Source organism: Scyliorhinus torazame, chromosome 1 (genome assembly GCF_047496885.1).
Source record: "Scyliorhinus torazame isolate Kashiwa2021f chromosome 1, sScyTor2.1, whole genome shotgun sequence".
NCBI lineage: Eukaryota > Metazoa > Chordata > Chondrichthyes > Carcharhiniformes > Scyliorhinidae > Scyliorhinus > Scyliorhinus torazame.
Genome location: NC_092707.1, coordinates 415687910 through 415710004, shown reverse-complemented (window position 1 = coordinate 415710004; position 22095 = coordinate 415687910). Strand labels below are relative to the sequence as shown.

Below are 22095 nucleotides of genomic sequence, written 5' to 3'. Positions count from 1 at the left end.
TGGTCAGTGAGTGTACAGCAGGTGGTCAGTGAGTGTACAGCAGGTGGTCAGTGAGTATACAGCAGGTGGTCAGTGCGTGTACAGCAGGTGGTCAGTGAGTGTACAGCAGGTGGTCAGTGCGTGTGCAGCAGGTGGTCAGTGAGTGTACAGCAGGTGGTCAGTGAGTGTACAGCAGGTGGTCAGTGAGTGTACAGCAGGTGGTCAGTGAGTGTACAGCAGGTGGTCCGTGAGTGTACAGCAGGTGGTGAGTGAGTGTACAGCAGGTGGTCAGTGAGTATACAGCAGGTGGTCAGTGAGTATACAGCAGGTGGTGAGTGAGTGTACAGCAGGTGGTCAGTGAGTATACAGCAGGTGGTCAGTGAGTATACAGCAGGTGGTGAGTGAGTGTACAGCAGGTGGTCAGTGAGTATACAGCAGGTGGTCAGTGAGTGTACAGCAGGTGGTCAGTGAGTGTACAGCAGGTGGTCAGTGAGTGTACAGCAGGTGGTCAGTGAGTGTACAGCAGGTGGTCAGTGAGTGTACAGCAGGTGGTCAGTGAGTGTACAGCAGGGGGTCAGTGAGTGTACAGCAGGTGGTCAGTGAGTGTACAGCAGGTGGTCAGTGAGTGTACAGCAGGTGGTCAGTGAGCGTACAGCAGGTATTCAGTGCGTGTACAGCAGGTGGTCAGTGAGTATACAGCAGGTGGTCAGTGAGTGTACAGCAGGTGGTCAGTGACTGTACAGCAGGTGGTCAGTGAGTGTACAGAAGGGGGTCAGTGAGTATACAGCAGGTGGTCAGTGAGTATACAGCAGATGGTCAGTGAGTATACAGCAGGTGGTCAATGAGTATACAGCAGGTGGTCAGTGAGTGTACAGCAGGGGGTCAGTGAGTGTACAGCAGGTGGTCAGTGAGTATACAGCAGATGGTCAGTGAGTGTACAGCAGGTGGTCAGTGAGTGTACAGCAGGTGGTCAGTGCGTGTACAGCAGGTGGTCAGTGAGTGTACAGCAGGGGGTCAGTGAGTATACAGCAGGGGGTCAGTGAGTATACAGCAGGTGGTCAGTGAGTGTACAGCAGGGGGTCAGTGAGTGTACAGCAGGTGGTCAGTCAGTGTACAGCAGGTGGTCAGTGAGTGTACAGCAGGGGGTCAGTGAGTGTACAGCAGGGGGTCAGTGAGTATACAGCAGGTGGTAAGTGAGTGTACAGCAGGGGGTCAGTGAGTGTACAGCAGATGGTCAGTGAGTATACAGCAGGTGGTCAGTGAGTGTACAGCAGGTGGGCAGTGAGTCTACAGCAGGTCGTCAGTGAGTATACAGCAGGTGGTCAGTGAGTGTACAGCAGGTGGTCAGTGAGTGTACAGCAGGTGGTCAGTGCGTGTACAGCAGGTGGTCAGTGAGTATACAGCAGGTGGTCAGTGCGTGTACAGCAGGGGGTCAGTGAGTGTACAGCAGGTGGTCAGTGAGTGTACAGCAGGGGGTCAGTGCGTGTACAGCAGGTGGTCAGTGAGTGTACAGCAGGTGGTCAGTGAGTGTACAGCAGGGGGTCAGTGAGTATACAGCAGGTGGTCAGTGAGTGTACAGCAGGTGGTCAGTGAGTATACAGCAGGCGGTCAGTGAGTGTACAGCAGGTGGTCAGTGAGTGTACAGCAGGTGGTCAGTGAGTATACAGCAGGTGGTCAGTGAGTGTACAGCAGGTGGTCAGTGAGTGTACAGCAGGTGGTCAGTGAGTATACAGCAGGTGGTCAGTGAGTGTACAGCAGGTGGTCAGTGAGTGTACAGCAGGTGGTCAGTGAGTGTACAGCAGGTGGTCAGTGAGTGTACAGCAGGTGGTCAGTGAGTGTACAGCAGGTGGTCAGTGAGTATACAGCAGGTGGTCAGTGAGTGTACAGCAGGTGGTCAGTGAGTGTACAGCAGGTGGTCAGTGAGTGTACAGCAGGTGGTCAGTGAGTGTACAGCAGGTGGTCAGTGAGTGTACAGCAGGTGGTCAGTGGGTGTACAGCAGGGGGTCAGTGAGTATACAGCAGGGGGTCAGTGAGTGTACAGCAGGTGGTCAGTGAGTGTACAGCAGGTGGTCAGTGAGTGTACAGCAGGTGATCAGTGAGTGTACAGCAGGTGGTCAGTGAGTGTACAGCAGGGGGTCAGTGAGTGTACAGCAGGTGGTCAGTGAGTGTACAGCAGGTGGTCAATGAGTATACAGCAGATGGTCAGTAAGTGTACAGCAGGTGGTCAATGAGTATACAGCAGGTGGTCAGTGAGTGTACAGCAGGTGGTCAGTGAGTATACAGCAGGGGGTCAGTGAGTGTACAGCAGGTGGTCAGTGAGTATACAGCAGGTGGTCAGAGAGTATACAGCAGGGGGTCAGTGAGTGTACAGCAGGTGGTCAGTGAGTGTACAGCAAGTGGTCAATGAGTGTACAGCAGATGGTCAGTGAGTGTACAGCAGGTGGTCAATGAGTATACAGCAGGTGGTCAGTGAGTGTACAGCAGGTGGTCAGTGAGTATACAGCAGGTGGTCAGTGAGTATACAGCAGATGGTCAGTGAGTATACAGCAGGTGGTCAGTGAGTATACAGCAGGTGGTCAGTGAGTATACAGCAGTTGGTCAGTGAGTGTACAGCAGGTGGTCAGTGAGTGTACAGCAGGTGGTCAGTGAGTATACAGCAGGGGGTCAGTGAGTGTACAGCAGGTGGTCAGTGAGTGTGCAGCAGGTGGTCAGTGAGTATACAGCAGGTGGTCAGTGAGTATACAGCAGGTGGTCAGTGAGTATACAGCAGGTGGTCAGTGAGTATACAGCAGGTGGTCAGTGAGTATACAGCAGGGGGTCAGTGAGTATACAGCAGGTGGTCAGTGAGTATACAGCAGGTGGTCAGTGAGTGTACAGCAGGTGGTCAGTGAGTGTACAGTAGGTGGTCAGTGAGTGTACAGCAGGGGGTCAGTGAGTATACAGCAGGTGGTCAGTGAGTGTACAGCAGGTGGTCAGTGAGTATACAGCAGGCGGTCAGTGAGTGTACAGCAGGTGGTCAGTGAGTGTACAGCAGGTGGTCAGTGAGTATACAGCAGGTGGTCAGTGAGTGTACAGCAGGTGGTCAGTGAGTGTACAGCAGGTGGTCAGTGAGTATACAGCAGGTGGTCAGTGAGTGTACAGCAGGTGGTCAGTGAGTGTACAGCAGGTGGTCAGTGAGTGTACAGCAGGTGGTCAGTGAGTGTACAGCAGGTGGTCAGTGAGTGTACAGCAGGTGGTCAGTGAGTATACAGCAGGTGGTCAGTGAGTGTACTGCAGGGGGTCAGTGAGTATACAGCAGGTGGTCAGTGAGTGTACAGCAGGTGGTCAGTGAGTGTACAGCAGGTGATCAGTGAGTGTACAGCAGGTGGTCAGTGAGTATACAGCAGGTGGTCAGTGAGTGGACAGCAGGTGGTCAGTGAGTGTACAGCAGGTGGTCAGTGAGTGTACAGCAGGTGGTCAGTGGGTGTACAGCAGGTGGTCAGTGAGTATACAGCAGGGGGTCAGTGAGTGTACAGCAGGTGGTCAGTGAGTGTACAGCAGGTGGTCAGTGAGTGTACAGCAGGTGATCAGTGAGTGTACAGCAGGTGGTCAGTGAGTGTACAGCAGGGTGTCAGTGAGTGTACAGCAGGTGGTCAGCGAGTGTACAGCAGGTGGTCAATGAATGTACAGCAGATGGTCAGTGAGTGTACAGCAGGTGGTCAATGAGTATACAGCAGATGGTCAGTGAGTGTACAGCAGGTGGTCAGTGAGTATACAGCAGGGGGTCAGTGAGTGAACAGCAGGTGGTCAGTGAGTATACAGCAGGTGGTCAGTGAGTATACAGCAGGGGGTCAGTGAGTGTACAGCAGGTGGTCAGTGAGTGTACAGCAAGTGGTCAATGAGTGTACAGCAGATGGTCAGTGAGTGTACAGCAGGTGGTCAATGAGTATACAGCAGGTGGTCAGTGAGTGTACAGCAGGTGGTCAGTGAGTGTACAGCAGGTGGTCAATGAGTATACAGCAGGTGGTCAGTGAGTATACAGCAGGGGGTCAGTGAGTGTACAGCAGGTGGTCAGTGAGTATACAGCAGGGGGTCAGTGAGTGTACAGCAGGGGGTCAGTGAGTATACAGCAGGTGGTCAGTGAGTGTACAGCAGGTGGTCAGTGAGTATACAGCAGGGGGTCAGTGAGTATACAGCAGGTGGTCAGTGAGTGTACAGCAGGGGGTCTGGGAGTATACAGCAGGTGGTCAGTGAGTGTACAGCAGGTGGTCAGTGAGTGTACAGCAGGTGGTCAGTGAGTGTACAGCAGGTGGTCAGTGAGTATACAGCAGGTGGTCAGTGAGTATACAGCAGGTGGTCAGTGAGTGTACAGCAGATGGTCAGTGAGTATACAGCAGGTGGTCAGTGAGTGTACAGCAGGTGGTCAGTGAGTGTACAGCAGGTGGTCAGTGAGTATACAGCAGGTGGTCAGAGAGTGTACAGCAGGTGGTCAGTGAGTGTACAGCAGGTGGTCAGTGAGTGTACAGCAGGTGGTCAGTGAGTGTACAGCAGGTGGTCAGTGAGTATACAGCAGGTGGTCAGTGCGTGTACAGCAGGTGGTCAGTGAGTGTACAGCAGGTGGTCAGTGCGTGTGCAGCAGGTGGTCAGTGAGTGTACAGCAGGTGGTCAGTGAGTGTACAGCAGGTGGTCAGTGAGTGTACAGCAGGTGGTCAGTGAGTGTACAGCAGGTGGTCCGTGAGTGTACAGCAGGTGGTGAGTGAGTGTACAGCAGGTGGTCAGTGAGTATACAGCAGGTGGTCAGTGAGTATACAGCAGGTGGTGAGTGAGTGTACAGCAGGTGGTCAGTGAGTATACAGCAGGTGGTCAGTGAGTATACAGCAGGTGGTGAGTGAGTGTACAGCAGGTGGTCAGTGAGTATACAGCAGGTGGTCAGTGAGTGTACAGCAGGTGGTCAGTGAGTGTACAGCAGGTGGTCAGTGAGTGTACAGCAGGTGGTCAGTGAGTGTACAGCAGGTGGTCAGTGAGTGTACAGCAGGTGGTCAGTGAGTGTACAGCAGGGGGTCAGTGAGTGTACAGCAGGTGGTCAGTGAGTGTACAGCAGGTGGTCAGTGAGTGTACAGCAGGTCGTCAGTGAGTGTACAGCAGGTGGTCAGTGAGCGTACAGCAGGTATTCAGTGCGTGTACAGCAGGTGGTCAGTGAGTATACAGCAGGTGGTCAGTGAGTGTACAGCAGGTGGTCAGTGACTGTACAGCAGGTGGTCAGTGAGTGTACAGAAGGGGGTCAGTGAGTATACAGCAGGTGGTCAGTGAGTATACAGCAGATGGTCAGTGAGTATACAGCAGGTGGTCAATGAGTATACAGCAGGTGGTCAGTGAGTGTACAGCAGGGGGTCAGTGAGTGTACAGCAGGTGGTCAGTGAGTATACAGCAGATGGTCAGTGAGTGTACAGCAGGTGGTCAGTGCGTGTACAGCAGGTGGTCAGTGAGTGTACAGCAGGGGGTCAGTGAGTATACAGCAGGGGGTCAGTGAGTATACAGCAGGTGGTCAGTGAGTGTACAGCAGGGGGTCAGTGAGTGTACAGCAGGTGGTCAGTCAGTGTACAGCAGGTGGTCAGTGAGTGTACAGCAGGGGGTCAGTGAGTGTACAGCAGGGGGTCAGTGAGTATACAGCAGATGGTAAGTGAGTGTACAGCAGGGGGTCAGTGAGTGTACAGCAGATGGTCAGTGAGTATACAGCAGGTGGTCAGTGAGTGTACAGCAGGTGGGCAGTGAGTCTACAGCAGGTCGTCAGTGAGTATACAGCAGGTGGTCAGTGAGTGTACAGCAGGTGGTCAGTGAGTGTACAGCAGGTGGTCAGTGCGTGTACAGCAGGTGGTCAGTGAGTATACAGCAGGTGGTCAGTGCGTGTAGAGCAGGGGGTCAGTGAGTGTACAGCAGGTGGTCAGTGAGTGTACAGCAGGGGGTCAGTGAGTGTACAGCAGGTGGTCAGTGCGTGTACAGCAGGGGGTCAGTGAGTGTACAGCAGGTGGTCAGTGACTGTACAGCAGGGGGTCAGTGAGTATACAGCAGGTGGTCAGTGAGTGTACAGCAGGTGGTCAGTGAGTGTACAGCAGGGGGTCAGTGAGTGTACAGCAGGTGGTCAGTGAGTGTACAGCAGGTGGTCAGTGAGTGTACAGCAGGGGGTCAGTGAGTATACAGCAGGTGGTCAGTGAGTGTACAGCAGGTGGTCAGTGAGTATACAGCAGGCGGTCAGTGAGTGTACAGCAGGTGGTCAGTGAGTGTACAGCAGGTGGTCAGTGAGTATACAGCAGGTGGTCAGTGAGTGTACAGCAGGTGGTCAGTGAGTGTACAGCAGGTGGTCAGTGAGTATACAGCAGGTGGTCAGTGAGTGTACAGCAGGTGGTCAGTGAGTGTACAGCAGGTGGTCAGTGAGTGTTCAGCAGGTGGTCAGTGAGTGTACAGCAGGTGGTCAGTGAGTGTACAGCAGGTGGTCAGTGAGTATACAGCAGGTGGTCAGTGAGTGTACAGCAGGTGGTCAGTGAGTGTACAGCAGGTGGTCAGTGAGTGTACAGCAGGTGGTCAGTGAGTGTACAGCAGGTGGTCAGTGAGTGTACAGCAGGTGGTCAGTGGGTGTACAGCAGGGGGTCAGTGAGTATACAGCAGGGGGTCAGTGAGTGTACAGCAGGTGGTCAGTGAGTGTACAGCAGGTGGTCAGTGAGTGTACAGCAGGTGATCAGTGAGTGTACAGCAGGTGGTCAGTGAGTGTACAGCAGGGGGTCAGTGAGTGTACAGCAGGTGGTCAGTGAGTGTACAGCAGGTGGTCAATGAGTATACAGCAGATGGTCAGTGAGTGTACAGCAGGTGGTCAATGAGTATACAGCAGGTGGTCAGTGAGTGTACAGCAGGTGGTCAGTGAGTATACAGCAGGGGGTCAGTGAGTGTACAGCAGGTGGTCAGTGAGTATACAGCAGGTGGTCAGAGAGTATACAGCAGGGGGTCAGTGAGTGTACAGCAGGTGGTCAGTGAGTGTACAGCAAGTGGTCAATGAGTGTACAGCAGATGGTCAGTGAGTGTACAGCAGGTGGTCAATGAGTATACAGCAGGTGGTCAGTGAGTGTACAGCAGGTGGTCAGTGAGTATACAGCAGGTGGTCAGTGAGTATACAGCAGATGGTCAGTGAGTATACAGCAGGTGGTCAGTGAGTATACAGCAGGTGGTCAGTGAGTATACAGCAGTTGGTCAGTGAGTGTACAGCAGGTGGTCAGTGAGTGTACAGCAGGTGGTCAGTGAGTATACAGCAGGGGGTCAGTGAGTGTACAGCAGGTGGTCAGTGAGTGTGCAGCAGGTGGTCAGTGAGTATACAGCAGGTGGTCAGTGAGTATACAGCAGGTGGTCAGTGAGTATACAGCAGGTGGTCAGTGAGTATACAGCAGGTGGTCAGTGAGTATACAGCAGGGGGTCAGTGAGTATACAGCAGGTGGTCAGTGAGTATACAGCAGGTGGTCAGTGAGTGTACAGCAGGTGGTCAGTGAGTGTACAGCAGGGGGTCAGTGCGTGTACAGCAGGTGGTCAGTGAGTGTACAGTCGGTGGTCAGTGAGTGTACAGCAGGGGGTCAGTGAGTATACAGCAGGTGGTCAGTGAGTGTACAGCAGGTGGTCAGTGAGTATACAGCAGGCGGTCAGTGAGTGTACAGCAGGTGGTCAGTGAGTGTACAGCAGGTGGTCAGTGAGTATACAGCAGGCGGTCAGTGAGTATACAGCAGGTGGTCAGTGAGTGTACAGCAGGTGGTCAGTGAGTGTACAGCAGGTGGTCAGTGAGTGTACAGCAGGTGGTCAGTGAGTATACAGCAGGTGGTCAGTGAGTGGACAGCAGGTGGTCAGTGAGTGTACAGCAGGTGGTCAGTGAGTGTACAGCAGGTGGTCAGTGGGTGTACAGCAGGTGGTCAGTGAGTATACAGCAGGGGGTCAGTGAGTGTACAGCAGGTGGTCAGTGAGTGTACAGCAGGTGGTCAGTGAGTGTACAGCAGGTGATCACTGAGTGTACAGCAGGTGGTCAGTGAGTGTACAGCAGGGTGTCAGTGAGTGTACAGCAGGTGGTCAGTGAGTGTACAGCAGGTGGTCAATGAATGTACAGCAGATGGTCAGTGAGTGTACAGCAGGTGGTCAATGAGTATACAGCAGATGGTCAGTGAGTGTACAGCAGGTGGTCAGTGAGTATACAGCAGGGGGTCAGTGAGTGAACAGCAGGTGGTCAGTGAGTATACAGCAGGTGGTCAGTGAGTATACAGCAGGGGGTCAGTGAGTGTACAGCAGGTGGTCAGTGAGTGTACAGCAAGTGGTCAATGAGTGTACAGCAGATGGTCAGTGAGTGTACAGCAGGTGGTCAATGAGTATACAGCAGGTGGTCAGTGAGTGTACAGCAGGTGGTCAGTGAGTGTACAGCAGGTGGTCAATGAGTATACAGCAGGTGGTCAGTGAGTATACAGCAGGGGGTCAGTGAGTGTACAGCAGGTGGTCAGTGAGTATACAGCAGGGGGTCAGTGAGTGTACAGCAGGGGGTCAGTGAGTGTACAGCAGGTGGTCAGTGAGTGTACAGCAGGTGGTCAGTGAGTGTACAGCAGGTTGTCAGTGAGTATACAGCAGGGGGTCAGTGAGTGTACAGCAGGGGGTCAGTGAGTGTACAGCAGGTGGTCAGTGAGTGTACAGCAGGTGGTCAGTGAGTATACAGCAGGGGGTCAGTGAGTATACAGCAGGTGGTCAGTGAGTGTACAGCAGGGGGTCTGGGAGTATACAGCAGGTGGTCAGTGAGTGTACAGCAGGTGGTCAGTGAGTGTACAGCAGGTGGTCAGTGAGTGTACAGCAGGTGGTCAGTGAGTACACAGCAGGTGGTCAGTGAGTATACAGCAGGTGGTCAGTGAGTGTACAGCAGATGGTCAGTGAGTATACAGCAGGTGGTCAGTGAGTGTACAGCAGGTGGTCAGTGAGTGTACAGCAGGTGGCCAGTGAGTGCACAGCAGGGGGTCAGTGAGTGTACAGCAGGTGGTCAGTTCGTGTACAGCAGGGGGTCAGTGAGTGTACAGCAGGTGGTCAGTGAGTATACAGCAGGTGGTCAGTGAGTGTACAGCAGGTGGTCAGAGAGTATACAGCAGGTGGTCAGTGAGTGTACAGCAGGTGGTCAGTGAGTATACAGCAGGTGGTCAGTGAGTATACAGCAGGTGGTCAGTGAGTATACAGCAGCAGGTCAGTGAGTGTACAGCAGGTGGTCAGTGAGTGTACAGCAGGTGGTCAGTGAGTGTACAGCAGGTGGTCAGTGAGTGTACAGCAGGGGGTCAGTTAGTATACAGCAGGTGGTCAGTGAGTGTACAGCAGGTGGTCAGTGAGTATACAGCAGGTGGTCAGTGAGTATACAGCAGGTGGTCAGTGAGTGTACAGCAGGTGGTCAGTGAGTGTACAGCAGGTGGTCAGTGAGTGTACAGCAGGTGGTCAGTGAGTGTACAGCAGGGGGTCAGTGAGTATACAGCAGGTGGTCAGTGAGTGTACAGCAGGTGGTCAGTGCGTGTACAGCAGGGGTTCAGTGAGTGTACAGCAGGTGGTCAGTGAGTATACAGCAGGTGGTCAGTGAGTGTACAGCAGGTGGTCAGTGAGTATACAGCAGGTGGTCAGTGAGTGTACAGCAGGTGGTCAGTGAGTATACAGCAGGTGGTCAGTGAGTATACAGCAGGTGGTCAGTGAGTATACAGCAGGGGGTCAGTGAGTGTACAGCAGGTGGTCAGTGAGTGTACAGCAGGTGGTCAGTGAGTGTACAGCAGGTGGTCAGTGAGTGTACAGCAGGGGGTCAGTGAGTATACAGCAGGTGGTCAGTGAGTGTACAGCAGGTGGTCAGTGAGTATACAGCAGGTGGTCAGTGAGTGTACAGCAGGTGGTCAGTGCGTGTACAGCAGGTGGTCAGTGAGTGTACAGCAGGGGGTCAGTGAGTGTACAGCAGGTGGTCAGTGACTGTACAGCAGGTGGTCAGTGAGTGTACAGCAGGTGGTCAGTGAGTGTACAGCAGGTGGCCAGTGAGTATACAGCAGTTGGTCCGTGAGTGTACAGCACGGGGTCAGTGAGTATACAGCAGGTGGTCAGTGAGTATACAGCAGGTGGTCAGTGAGTGTACAGCAGGGGGTCAGTGAGTATACAGCAGGTGGTCAGTGAGTGTACAGCAGGTGGTCAGTGAGTGTACAGCAGGGGGTCAGTGAGTATACAGGAGGTGGTCAGTGAATGTACAGCAGGTGGTCAGTGAGTGTACAGCAGGTGGTCAGTGAGTGTACAGCAGGTGGTCAGTGAGTGTACAGCAGGGGGTCAGTGTGTATACAGCAGGTGGTCAGTGAGTATACAGCAGGTGGTCAGTGAGTGTACAGCAGGTGGTCAGTGAGTGTACAGCAGGTGGTCAGTGAGTGTACAGCAGGTGATCAGTGAGTGTACAGCAAGTGGTCAGTGAGTATACAGCAGGGGGTCAGTGAGTGTACAGCAGGGGGTCAGTGAGTGTGCAGCAGGGGGTCAGTGAGTGTACAGCAGGTGGTCAGTGAGTGTACAGCAGGTGGTCAGTGAGTGTACAGCAGGGGGTCAGTGAGTATACAGCAGGTGGTCAATGAGTGTACAGCAGATGGTCAGTGAGTGTACAGCAGATGGTCAGTGAGTGTTCAGCAGGTGGTCAGTGAGTGTACAGCAGGTGGTCAGTGAGTGTACAGCAGGTGGTCAGTGAGTATACAGCAAGCAGGTGGTCAGTGAGTGTACAGCAGGTGGTCAGTGAGTATACAGCAGGTGGTCAGTGAGAATACAGCAGGTGGTCAGTGAGTATACAGCAGTTGGTCAGTGAGTGTACAGCAGGTGGTCAGTGAGTGTACAGTAGGTGGTCAGTGAGTATACAGCAGGGGGTCAGTGAGTGTACAGCAGGTGGTCAGTGAGTGTACAGCAGGGGGTCAGTGCGTGTACAGCAGGTGGTCAATGAGTGTACAGCAGGTGGTCAGTGCGTGTACAGCAGGTGGTCAGTGAGTGTACAGCAGGGGGTCAGTGAGTGTACAGCAGGGGGTCAGTGAGTATACAGCAGGTGGTCAGTGAGTGTACAGCAGGTGGTCAGTGACTGTACAGCAGATGGTCAGTGAGTGTACAGCAGGTGGTCAGTGAGTGTACAGCAGGGGGTCAGTGAGTATACAGCAGGTGGTCAGTGAGTGTACAGCAGGTGGTCAGTGAGTATACAGCAGGTGGTCAGTGAGTGTACAGCAGGTGGTCAGTGCGTGTACAGCAGGTGGTCAGTGAGTGTACAGCAGGGGGTCAGTGAGTGTACAGCAGGTGGTCAGTGACTGTACAGCAGGTGGTCAGTGAGTGTACAGCAGGTGGTCAGTGAGTGTACAGCAGGTGGCCAGTGAGTATACAGCAGTTGGTCCGTGAGTGTACAGCACGGGGTCAGTGAGTATACAGCAGGTGGTCAGCGAGTATACAGCAGGTGGTCAGTGAGTGTACAGCAGGGGGTCAGTGAGTATACAGCAGGTGGTCAGTGAGTGTACAGCAGGTGGTCAGTGAGTGTACAGCAGGGGGTCAGTGAGTATACAGGAGGTGGTCAGTGAATGTACAGCAGGTGGTCAGTGAGTGTACAGCAGGTGGTCAGTGAGTGTACAGCAGGTGGTCAGTGAGTGTACAGCAGGGGGTCAGTGAGTATACAGCAGGTGGTCAGTGAGTATACAGCAGGTGGTCAGTGAGTGTACAGCAGGTGGTCAGTGAGTGTACAGCAGGTGGTCAGTGAGTGTACAGCAGGTGATCAGTGAGTGTACAGCAAGTGGTCAGTGAGTATACAGCAGGGGGTCAGTGAGTGTACAGCAGGGGGTCAGTGAGTGTGCAGCAGGGGGTCAGTGAGTGTACAGCAGGTGGTCAGTGAGTGTACAGCAGGTGGTCAGTGAGTGTACAGCAGGGGGTCAGTGAGTATACAGCAGGTGGTCAATGAGTGTACAGCAGATGGTCAGTGAGTGTACAGCAGATGGTCAGTGAGTGTTCAGCAGGTGGTCAGTGAGTGTACAGCAGGTGGTCAGTGAGTGTACAGCAGGTGGTCAGTGAGTATACAGCAAGCAGGTGGTCAGTGAGTGTACAGCAGGTGGTCAGTGAGTATACAGCAGGTGGTCAGTGAGAATACAGCAGGTGGTCAGTGAGTATACAGCAGTTGGTCAGTGAGTGTACAGCAGGTGGTCAGTGAGTGTACAGTAGGTGGTCAGTGAGTATACAGCAGGGGGTCAGTGAGTGTACAGCAGGTGGTCAGTGAGTGTACAGCAGGGGGTCAGTGCGTGTACAGCAGGTGGTCAATGAGTGTACAGCAGGTGGTCAGTGCGTGTACAGCAGGTGGTCAGTGAGTGTACAGCAGGGGGTCAGTGAGTGTACAGCAGGGGGTCAGTGAGTATACAGCAGGTGGTCAGTGAGTGTACAGCAGGTGGTCAGTGACTGTACAGCAGATGGTCAGTGAGTGTACAGCAGGGGGTCAGTGCGTGTACAGCAGGTGGTCAGTGACTGTACAGCAGATGGTCAGTGAGTATACAGCAGGTGGTCAGTGAGTGTACAGCAGGTGGTCAGTGAGTATACAGCAGGTGGTCAGTGAGTGTACAGCAGGTGGTCAGTGAGTGTACAGCAGGTTGTCAGTGAGTATACAGCAGGTGGTCAGTGAGTGTACAGCAGGTGGTCAGTGAGTGTACAGCAGGTGGTCAGTGAGTGTACAGCAGGTGGTCAGTGAGTATACAGCAGGTGGTCAGTGAGTGTAGTACAGCAGGTGGTCAGTGAGTGTACTGCAGGGGGTCACTGAGTGTACAGCAGGTGGTCAGTGAGTATACAGCAGGTGGTCAGTGAGTGTACAGCAGGTGGTCAATGAGTATACAGCAGGTGGTCAGTGAGTGTACAGCAGGTGGTCAGTGAGTATACAGCAGATGGTCAGTGAGTTTACAGCAGGTGGTCAGTGAGTGTACAGCAGGTGGTCAATGAGTATACAGCAGGTGGTCAGTGAGTGTACTGCAGGTGGTCAATGAGTATACAGCAGGCGGTCAGTGAGTATACAGCAGGGGGTCAGTGAGTGTACAGCAGGTGGTCAGTGAGTATACAGCAGGGGGTCAGTGAGTATACAGCAGGTGGTCAGTGAGTATACAGCAGGTGGTCAGTGACTGTACAGCAGGGGGTCAGTGAGTGTACAGCAGGGGGTCAGTGAGTGTACAGCAGGTGGTCAGTGAGTGTACAGCAGGTGGTCAGTGAGTGTACAGCAGGGGGTCAGTGAGTGTACAGCAGGTGGTCAGTGAGTGTACAGCAGGTGGTCAGTGAGTGTACAGCAGGTGGTCAGTGAGTATACAGCAGGTGGTCAGTGAGTATACAGCAGGTGGTCAGTGAGTGTACAGCAGGTGGTCAGTGAGTGTACAGCAGGTGGTCAGTGAGTATACAGCAGGTGGTCAGTGAGTATACAGCAGGTGGGCAGTGAGTGTACAGCAGGTGGTCAGTGAGTGTACAGCAGGGGGTCAGTGAGTGTACAGCAGGTGGTCAGTGAGTGTACAGCAGGTGGTCAGTGAGTATACAGCAGGGAGTCAGTGAGTGTACAGCAGGTGGTCAGTGAGTATACAGCAGGTGGTCATTGAGTATACAGCAGGGGGTCAGTGAGTGTACAGCAGGTGGTCAGTGAGTATACAGCAGGGGGTCAGTGAGTATACAGCAGGTGGTCAGTGAGTGTACAGCAGGGGGTCAGTGAGTGTACAGCAGGGGGTCAGTGAGTGTACAGCAGGTGGTCAGTGAGTGTACAGCAGGTGGTCAGTGAGTGTACAGCAGGGGGTCAGTGAGTGTACAGCAGGTGGTCAGTGAGTGTACAGCAGGTGGTCAGTGAGTGTACAGCAGGTGGTCAGTGAGTATACAGCAGGTGGTCAGTGAGTATACAGCAGGTGGTCAGTGAGTGTACAGCAGGTGGTCAGTGAGTGTACAGCAGGTGGTCAGTGAGGGTACAGCAGGTGGTCAGTGAATATACAGCAGTTGGTCAGTGAGTGTACAGCAGGTGGTCAGTGAGTATACAGCAGGGGGTCAGTGAGTATACAGCAGGTGATCAGTGAGTATACAGCAGGGGGTCAGTGAGTGTACAGCAGGTGGTCAGTGAGTATACAGCAGGTGGTCAGTGAGTGTACAGCAGGTGGTCAGTGAGTATACAGCAGGTGGTCAGTGAGTATACAGCAGGTGGTCAGTGAGTATACAGCAGGTGGTCCATGAGTATACAGCAGGCGGTCAGTGAGTGCACAGCAGGTGGTCAGTGAGTGCACAGCAGGTGGTGAGTGAGTGTACAGCAGGTGGTCAGTGAGTGTACAGCAGGTGGTCAGTGAGTGTACAGCAGGTGGTCAGTGAGTGTACAGCAGGTGGTCAGTGAGTATACAGCAGGTGGTCAGTGAGTATACAGCAGGTGGTCAGTGAGTATACAGCAGGTGGTTAGTGAGTGTACAGCAGGTGGTCAGTGAGTGTACAGCAGGTGGTCAGTGAGTATACAGCAGGTGGTCAGTGAGTGTACAGCAGGTGGTCAGTGAGTGTACAGCAGGTGGTCAATGCGTGTACAGCAGGTGGTTAGTGCGTGTACAGCAGGTGGTCAGTGAGTATACAGCAGGTGGTCAGTGAGTATACAGCAGGTGGTCAGTGCGTGTACAGCAGGTGGTCAGTGAGTGTACAGCAGGGGGTCAGTGAGTGTATAGCAGGGGGTCAGTGAGTATACAGCAGGTGGTCAGTGAGTGTACAGCAGGTGGTCAGTGAGTATACAGCAGGTGGTCAGTGAGTATACAGCAGGTGGTCAGTGCGTGTACAGCAGGTGGTCAGTGAGTGTACAGCAGGGGGTCAGTGAGTGTGCAGCAGGGGGTCAGTGAGTATACAGCAGGTGGTCAGTGAGTGTACAGCAGGTGGTCAGTGAGTGTACAGCAGGGGGTCAGTGCGTGTACAGCAGGTGGTTAGTGCGTGTACAGCAGGTGGTCAGTGAGTATACAGCAGGTGGTCAGTGCGTATACAGCAGGTGGTCAGTAAGTGTACAGCAGGTGTTCAGTGAGTATACAGCAGGTGGTCAGTGAGTGTACAGCAGGTGGTCAGTGAGTGTACAGCAGGTGGTCAGTGAGTGCACAGCAGGTGGTCAGTGAGTATACAGCAGGTGGTCAGTGAGTGTACAGCAGGTGGTCTGTGAGTGTACAGCAGGTGGTCAGTGAGTATACAGCAGGTGGTCAGTGAGTATACAGCAGGTGGTCAGTGAGTATACAGCAGGGGGTCAGTGAGTGTACAGCAGGTGGTCAGTGAGTGTACAGCAGGTGGTCAGTGAGTATACAGCAGGTGGTCAGTGAGTGTACAGCAGGTGGTCAGTGAGTGTACAGCAGGTGGTCAGTGAGTGTACAGCAGGTGGTCAGTGAGTATACAGAAGGTGGTCAGTGAGTGTACAGCAGGTGGTCAGTGAGTGTACAGCAGGTGGTCAGTGAGTATACAGCAGGTGGTCAGTGAGTATACAGCAGGTGGTCAGTGAGTATACAGCAGGTGGTCAGTGAGTGTACAGCAGGGGGTCAGTGAGTGTACAGCAGGGGGTCAGTGAGTATACAGCAGGGAGTCAGTGAGTATACAGCAGGTGGTCAGTGAGTATACAGCAGGGGGTCAGTGAGTATACAGCAGGTGGTCAGTGAGTGTACAGCAGGTGGTCAGTGAGTGTACAGCAGGTGGTCAGTGAGTATACAGCAGGGAGTCAGTGAGTATACAGCAGATGGTCAGTGAGTGTACAGCAGGGGGTCAGTGCGTGTACAGCAGGGGGTCAGTGTGTGTACAGCAGTGGGTCAGTGAGTATACAGCAGGGGGTCAGTGAGTGTACAGCAGGTGGTCAGTGAGTATACAGCAGGTGGTCAGTGAGTGTACAGCAGGGGTTCAGTGAGTATACAGCAGGTGGTCAGTGAGTGTACAGCAGGGGGTCAGTGAGTGAACAGCAGGTGGTCAGTGAGTGTACAGCAGGTGGTCAGTGAGTATACAGCAGGTGGTCAGTGAGTGTACAGCAGGGGGTCAGTGAGTATACAGCAGGTGGTCAGTGAGTGTACAGCAGGTGGTCAGTGCGTGTACAGCAGGTGGTCAGTGCGTGTACAGCAGGTGGTCAGTGAGTATACAGCAGGTGGTCAGTGAGTGTACAGCAGGTGGTCAGTGAGTGTACAGCAGGGTGTCAGTGAGTATACAGCAGGTGGTCAGTGAGTGTACAGCAGGGGGTCAGTGAGTATACAGCAGGTGGTCAGTGCATGTACAGCAGGTGGTCAGTGAGTGTACAGCAGGTGGTCAGTGAGTGTACAGCAGGTGGTCAGTGAGTGTACAGCAGGTGGTCAGTGAGTGTACAGCAGGTGGTCAGTGAGTGTACAGCAGGTGGTCAGTGAGTATACAGCAGGTGGTCAGTGAGTGTACAGCAGGTGGTCAGTGAGTGTACAGCAGGGGGTCAGTGAGTATACAGCAGGGGGTCAGTGAGTATACAGCAGGGGGTCAGTGAGTATACAGCAGGTGGTCAGTGAGTGTACAGCAGGTGGTCAGTGAGTGTACAGCAGGTGGTCAGTGAGTGTACAGCAGGTGGTCAGTGAGTGTACAGCAGGTGGTCAGTGAGTGTACAGCAGGGGGTCAGTGAGTGTACAGCAGGTGGTCAGTGAGTGTACAGCAGGTTGTCAGTGAGTGTACAGCAGGGGGTCAGTGAGTGTACAGCAGGGGGTCTGGGAGTATACAGCAGGTAGTCAGTGAGTGTACAGCAGGTGGTCAGTGAGTGTACAGCAGGGGGTCTGGGAGTATACAGCAGGTGGTCAGTGAGTGTACAGCAGGTGGTCAGTGAGTGTACAGCAGGTGTTCAGTGAGTGTACAGCAGGTGGTCAGTGAGTGTACAGCAGGTGGTCAGTGAGTGTACAGCAGGTGATCAGTGAGTGTACAGCAGGTGGTCAGTGAGTGTACAGCAGGTGGTCAGTGAGTGTACAGCAGGTGGTCAGTGAGTGTACAGCAGGTGGTCAGTGAGTATACAGCAGGTGGTCAGTGAGTATACAGCAGGTGGTCAGTGGGTATACAGCAGGTGGTCAGTAAGTGTACAGCAGGTGGTCAGTGAGTGTACAGCAGGTGGTCAGTGAGTGTACAGCAGGTGGTCAGAGAGTGTACAGCAGGGGGTCTGTGAGTATACAGCAGGGGGTCAGTGAGTATACAGCAGGTGGTCAGTGAGTGTACAACAGGTGGTCAGTGAGTGTACAGCAGGTGGTCAGTGAGTGTACAGCAGGTGATCAGTGAGTATACAGAAGGTGGTCAGTGAGTATACAGCAGGTGGTCAGTGAGTGTACAGCAGGTGGTCAGTGAGTATACAGCAGGTGGTCAGTGAGTGTACAGCAGGGGGTCAGTGAGTGTACAGCAGGGGGTCAGTGAGTATACAGCAGGGAGTCAGTGAGTATACAGCAGGTGGTCAGTGAGTATACAGCAGGGGGTCAGTGAGTATACAGCAGGTGGTCAGTGAGTGTACAGCAGGTGGTCAGTGAGTGTACAGCAGGTGGTCAGTGAGTATACAGCAGGGAGTCAGTGAGTATACAGCAGATGGTCAGTGAGTGTACAGCAGGGGGTCAGTGCGTGTACAGCAGTGGGTCAGTGAGTTTACAGCAGGGGGTCAGTGAGTGTACAGCAGGTGGTCAGTGAGTATACAGCAGGTGGTCAGTGAGTGTACAGCAGGTGTTCAGTGAGTATACAGCAGGTGGTCAGTGAGTGTACAGCAGGGGGTCAGTGAGTGAACAGCAGGTGGTCAGTGAGTGTACAGCAGGTGGTCAGTGAGTATACAGCAGGTGGTCAGTGAGTGTACAGCAGTGGGTCAGTGAGTATACAGCAGGTGGTCAGTGAGTGTACAGCAGGTGGTCAGTGCGTGTACAGCAGGTGGTCAGTGCGTGTACAGCAGGTGGTCAGTGAGTATACAGCAGGTGGTCAGTGAGTGTACAGCAGGTGGTCAGTGAGTGTACAGCAGGGGGTCAGTGAGTATACAGCAGGTGGTCAGTGAGTGTACAGCAGGGGGTCAGTGAGTATACAGCAGGTGGTCAGTGCATGTACAGCAGGTGGTCAGTGAGTGTACAGCAGGTGGTCAGTGAGTGTACAGCAGGTGGTCAGTGAGTGTACAGCAGGTGGTCAGTGAGTGTACAGCAGGTGGTCAGTGAGTGTACAGCAGGTGGTCAATGAGTGTACAGCAGGTGGTCAGTGAGTGTACAGCAGGTGGTCAGTGAGTGTACAGCAGGTGGTCAGTGAGTATACAGCAGGTGGTCAGTGAGTGCACAGCAGGTGGTCAGTGAGTGTACAGCAGGGGGTCAGTGAGTATACAGCAGGGGGTAAGTGAGTATACAGCAGGGGGTCAGTGAGTATACAGCAGGTGGTCAGTGAGTGTACAGCAGGTGGTCAGTGAGTGTACAGCAGGTGGTCAGTGAGTGTACAGCAGGTGGTCAGTGAGTGTACAGCAGGTGGTCAGTGAGTGTACAGCAGGTGGTCAGTGAGTGTACAGCAGGGGGTCAGTGAGTGTACAGCAGGTGGTCAGTGAGTGTACAGCAGGTGGTCAGTGAGTGTACAGCAGGTGGTCAGTGAGTGTACAGCAGGGGGTCAGTGAGTGTACAGCAGGGGGTCTGGGAGTATACAGCAGGTAGTCAGTGAGTGTACAGCAGGTGGTCAGTGAGTGTACAGCAGGGGGTCTGGGAGTATACAGCAGGTGGTCAGTGAGTGTACAGCAGGTGGTCAGTGAGTGTACAGCAGGTGTTCAGTGAGTGTACAGCAGGTGGTCAGTGAGTGTACAGCAGGTGGTCAGTGAGTGTACAGCAGGTGGTCAGTGAGTGTACAGCAGGTGGTCAGTGAGTGTACAGCAGGTGGTCAGTGAGTGTACAGCAGGGGGTCAGTGAGTGTACAGCAGGGCGTCTGGGAGTATACAGCAGGTGGTCAGTGAGTGTACAGCAGGTGGTCAGCGAGTGTACAGCAGGTGGTCAGTGAGTGTACAGCAGGTGGTCAGTGAGTATACAGCAGGTGGTCAGTGAGTATACAGCAGGTGGTCAGTGGGTATACAGCAGGTGGTCAGTAAGTGTACAGCAGGTGGTCAGTGAGTGTACAGCAGGTGGTCAGTGAGTGTACAGCAGGTGGTCAGTGAGTGTACAGCAGGGGGTCTGTGAGTATACAGCAGGGGGTCAGTGAGTATACAGCAGGTGGTCAGTGAGTGTACAACAGGTGGTCAGTGAGTGTACAGCAGGTGGTCAGTGAGTGTACAGCAGGTGATCAGTGAGTATACAGAAGGTGGTCAGTGAGTATACAGCAGGTGGTCAGTGAGTGTACAGCAGGTGGTCAGTGAGTATACAGCAGGTGGTCCGTGAGTATACAGCAGGTGGTCAGTGAGTGTACAGCAGGTGGTCAGTGAGTGTACAGCAGGTGGTCAGTGAGTATACAGAAGGTGGTCAGTGAGTATACAGCAGGTGGTCAGTGAGTGTACAGCAGGTGGTCAGTGAGTGTACAGCAGGGGGTCAGTGAGTATACAGCAGGTGGTCAGTGAGTGTACAGCAGGTGGTCAGTGAGTGTACAGCAGGTGGTAAGTGAGTATACAGAAGGCGGTCAGTGAGTATACAGCAGGTGGTCAGTGAGTGTACAGCAGGTGATCAGTGAGTGTCCAGCAGGTGGTTTGGAGGAAAATGTAACTGGTCTGATTAGTAAGTTTGCAGACGACACAAAGGTTGGTGGAATTGCGGATAGCGATGAGGACTGTCAGAGGATACAGCAGGATTTAGATTGTCTGGAGACTTGGGCGGAGAGATGGCAGATGGAGTTTAATCCGGACAAATGTGAGGTAATGCATTTTGGAAGGGCTAATGCAGGTAGGGAATATACAGTGAATGGTAGAACCCTCAAGAGTATTGCAAGTCAAAGAGATCTAGGAGTACAGGTCCACAGGTCATTGAAAGGGGCAACACAGGTGGAGAAGGTAGTCAAGAAGGCATACGGCATGCTTGCCTTCATTGGCCGGGACATTGAGTATAAGAATTGGCAAGTCATGTTGCAGCTGTATAGAACCTTAGTTAGGCCACACTTGGAGTATAGTGTTCAATTCTGGTCGCCACACTACCAGAAGGATGTGGAGGCTTTAGAGAGGGTGCAGAAGAGATTTACCAGAATGTTGCCTGGTATGGAGGGCATAAGCTATGAGGAGCGATTGAATAAACTCTGTTTGTTCTCACTGGAACGAAGGAGGTTGAGGGGCGACCTGATAGAGGTATACAAAATTATGAGGGGCATAGACAGAGTGGATAGTCAGAGGCTTTTCCCCAGGGTAGATGGGTCAATTACTAGGGGGCATAGGTTTAAGGTGAGAGGGGCAAGGTTTAGAGTAGATGTACGAGGCAAGTTTTTTACGCAGAGGGTAGTGGGTGCCTGGAACTCACTACCGGAGGAGGTGGTGGAAGCAGGGACGATAGGGACATTTAAGGGACATCTTGACAAATATATGAATAGGATGGGAATAGAAGGATATGGACCCAGGAAGTGTAGAAGATTGTAGTTTAGTCGGGCAGTATGGTCGGCATGGGCTTGGAGGGCCGAAGGGCCTGTTCCTGTGCTGTACATTTCTTTGTTCTTTGTTCTTTGTTGTGGTCAGTGAGTGTACAGCAGGTGGTCAGTGAGTGTACAGCAGGTGGTCAGTGAGTGTACAGCAGGTGGTCAGTGAGTGTACAGCAGGTGGTCAGTGAGTGTACAGCAGGTGGTCAGTGAGTGTACAGCAGGGGGTCAGTGAGTATACAGCAGGGGGTCAGTGAGTGTACAGCAGGTGGTCAGTGAGTGTACAGCAGGTGGTCAGTGAGTGTACAGCAGGGGGTCAGTGAGTGTACAGCAGGGGGTCAGTGAGTGTACAGCAGGTGGTCAGTGAGTGTACAGCAGGTGGTCAGTGAGTATACAGCAGGTGGTCAGTGAGTGTACAGCAGGTGGTCAGTGAGTGTACAGCAGGGGGTCAGTGAGTGTACAGCAGGGGGTCAGTGAGTATACAGCAGTTGGTCAGTGGGTATACAGCAGGGGGTCAGTGAGTGTACAGCAGGTGGGCAGTGAGTGTACAGCAGGTGGTCAGTGAGTGTACAGCATGGGGGTCAGTGAGTGTACAGCAGGTGGTCAGTGAGTGTACAGCAGGGGGTCAGTGAGTGTACAGCAGGTGGTCAGTGAGTGTACAGCAGGTGGTCAGTGAGTATACAGCAGGTGGTCAGTGAGTGTACAGCAGGTGGTCAGTGAGTGTACAGCAGGGATTCAGTGAGTATACAGCAGGGGGTCAGTGTGTATACAGCAGGGGGTCAGTGAGTATACAGCAGGTGGTCAGTGAGTGTACAGCAGGTGGTCAGTGAGTATACAGCAGGTGGTCAGTGAGTGTACAGCAGGTGGTCAGTGAGTATACAGCAGCGGGTCAGTGAGTGTACAGCAGGTGGTCAGTGAGTGTACAGCAGGGAGTCAGTGAGTATACAGCAGGTGGTCAGTGAGTATACAGCAGGTGGTCAGTGAGTGTACAGCAGGTGGTCAGTGAGTGTACAGCAGGGGGTCAGTGAGTGTACAGCAGGTGGTCAGTGAGTATACAGCAGGGGGTCAGTGAGTGTACAGCAGGGGGTCAGTGAGTATACAGCAGGTGGTCAGTGAGTGTACAGCAGGTGGTCAGTGAGTGTACAGCAGGTGGTCAGTGAGTGTACAGCAGGTGGTCAGTGAGTGTACAGCAGGTGGTCAGTGAGTGTACAGCAGGGGGTCAGTGAGTATACAGCAGGGGGTCAGTGAGTATACAGCAGGTGGTCAGTGAGTATACAGCAGGTGGTCAGTGAGTGTACAGCAGGTGGTCAGTGAGTGTACAGCATGTGGTCAGTGAGTATACAGCAGGGGGTCAGTGAGTATACAGCAGGGGGTCAGTGAGTGTACGGCAGGGGGTCAGTGAGTATACTGCAGGTGGTCAGTGAGTATACAGCAGGTGGTCAGTGAGTGTACAGCAGGGGGTCAGTGAGTATACAGCAGGGGGTCAGTGAGTGTACAGCAGGTGGTCAGTGAGTGTACAGCAGGTGGTCAGTGAGTATACAGCAGGTGGTCAGTGAGTGTACAGCAGGTGGTCAGTGAGTATACAGC

The 22095-nt window shown here is 53.4% G+C and overlaps 1 protein-coding gene across 3 annotated transcripts in view; it reads right to left on the bottom strand.

The window, feature by feature from the left end:
- The window catches only part of ptk2ba (protein tyrosine kinase 2 beta, a), a 505509-nt gene that overhangs the window by 308716 nt on the left and 174698 nt on the right, over positions 1 to 22095 (bottom strand). The window lies entirely within an intron of this gene.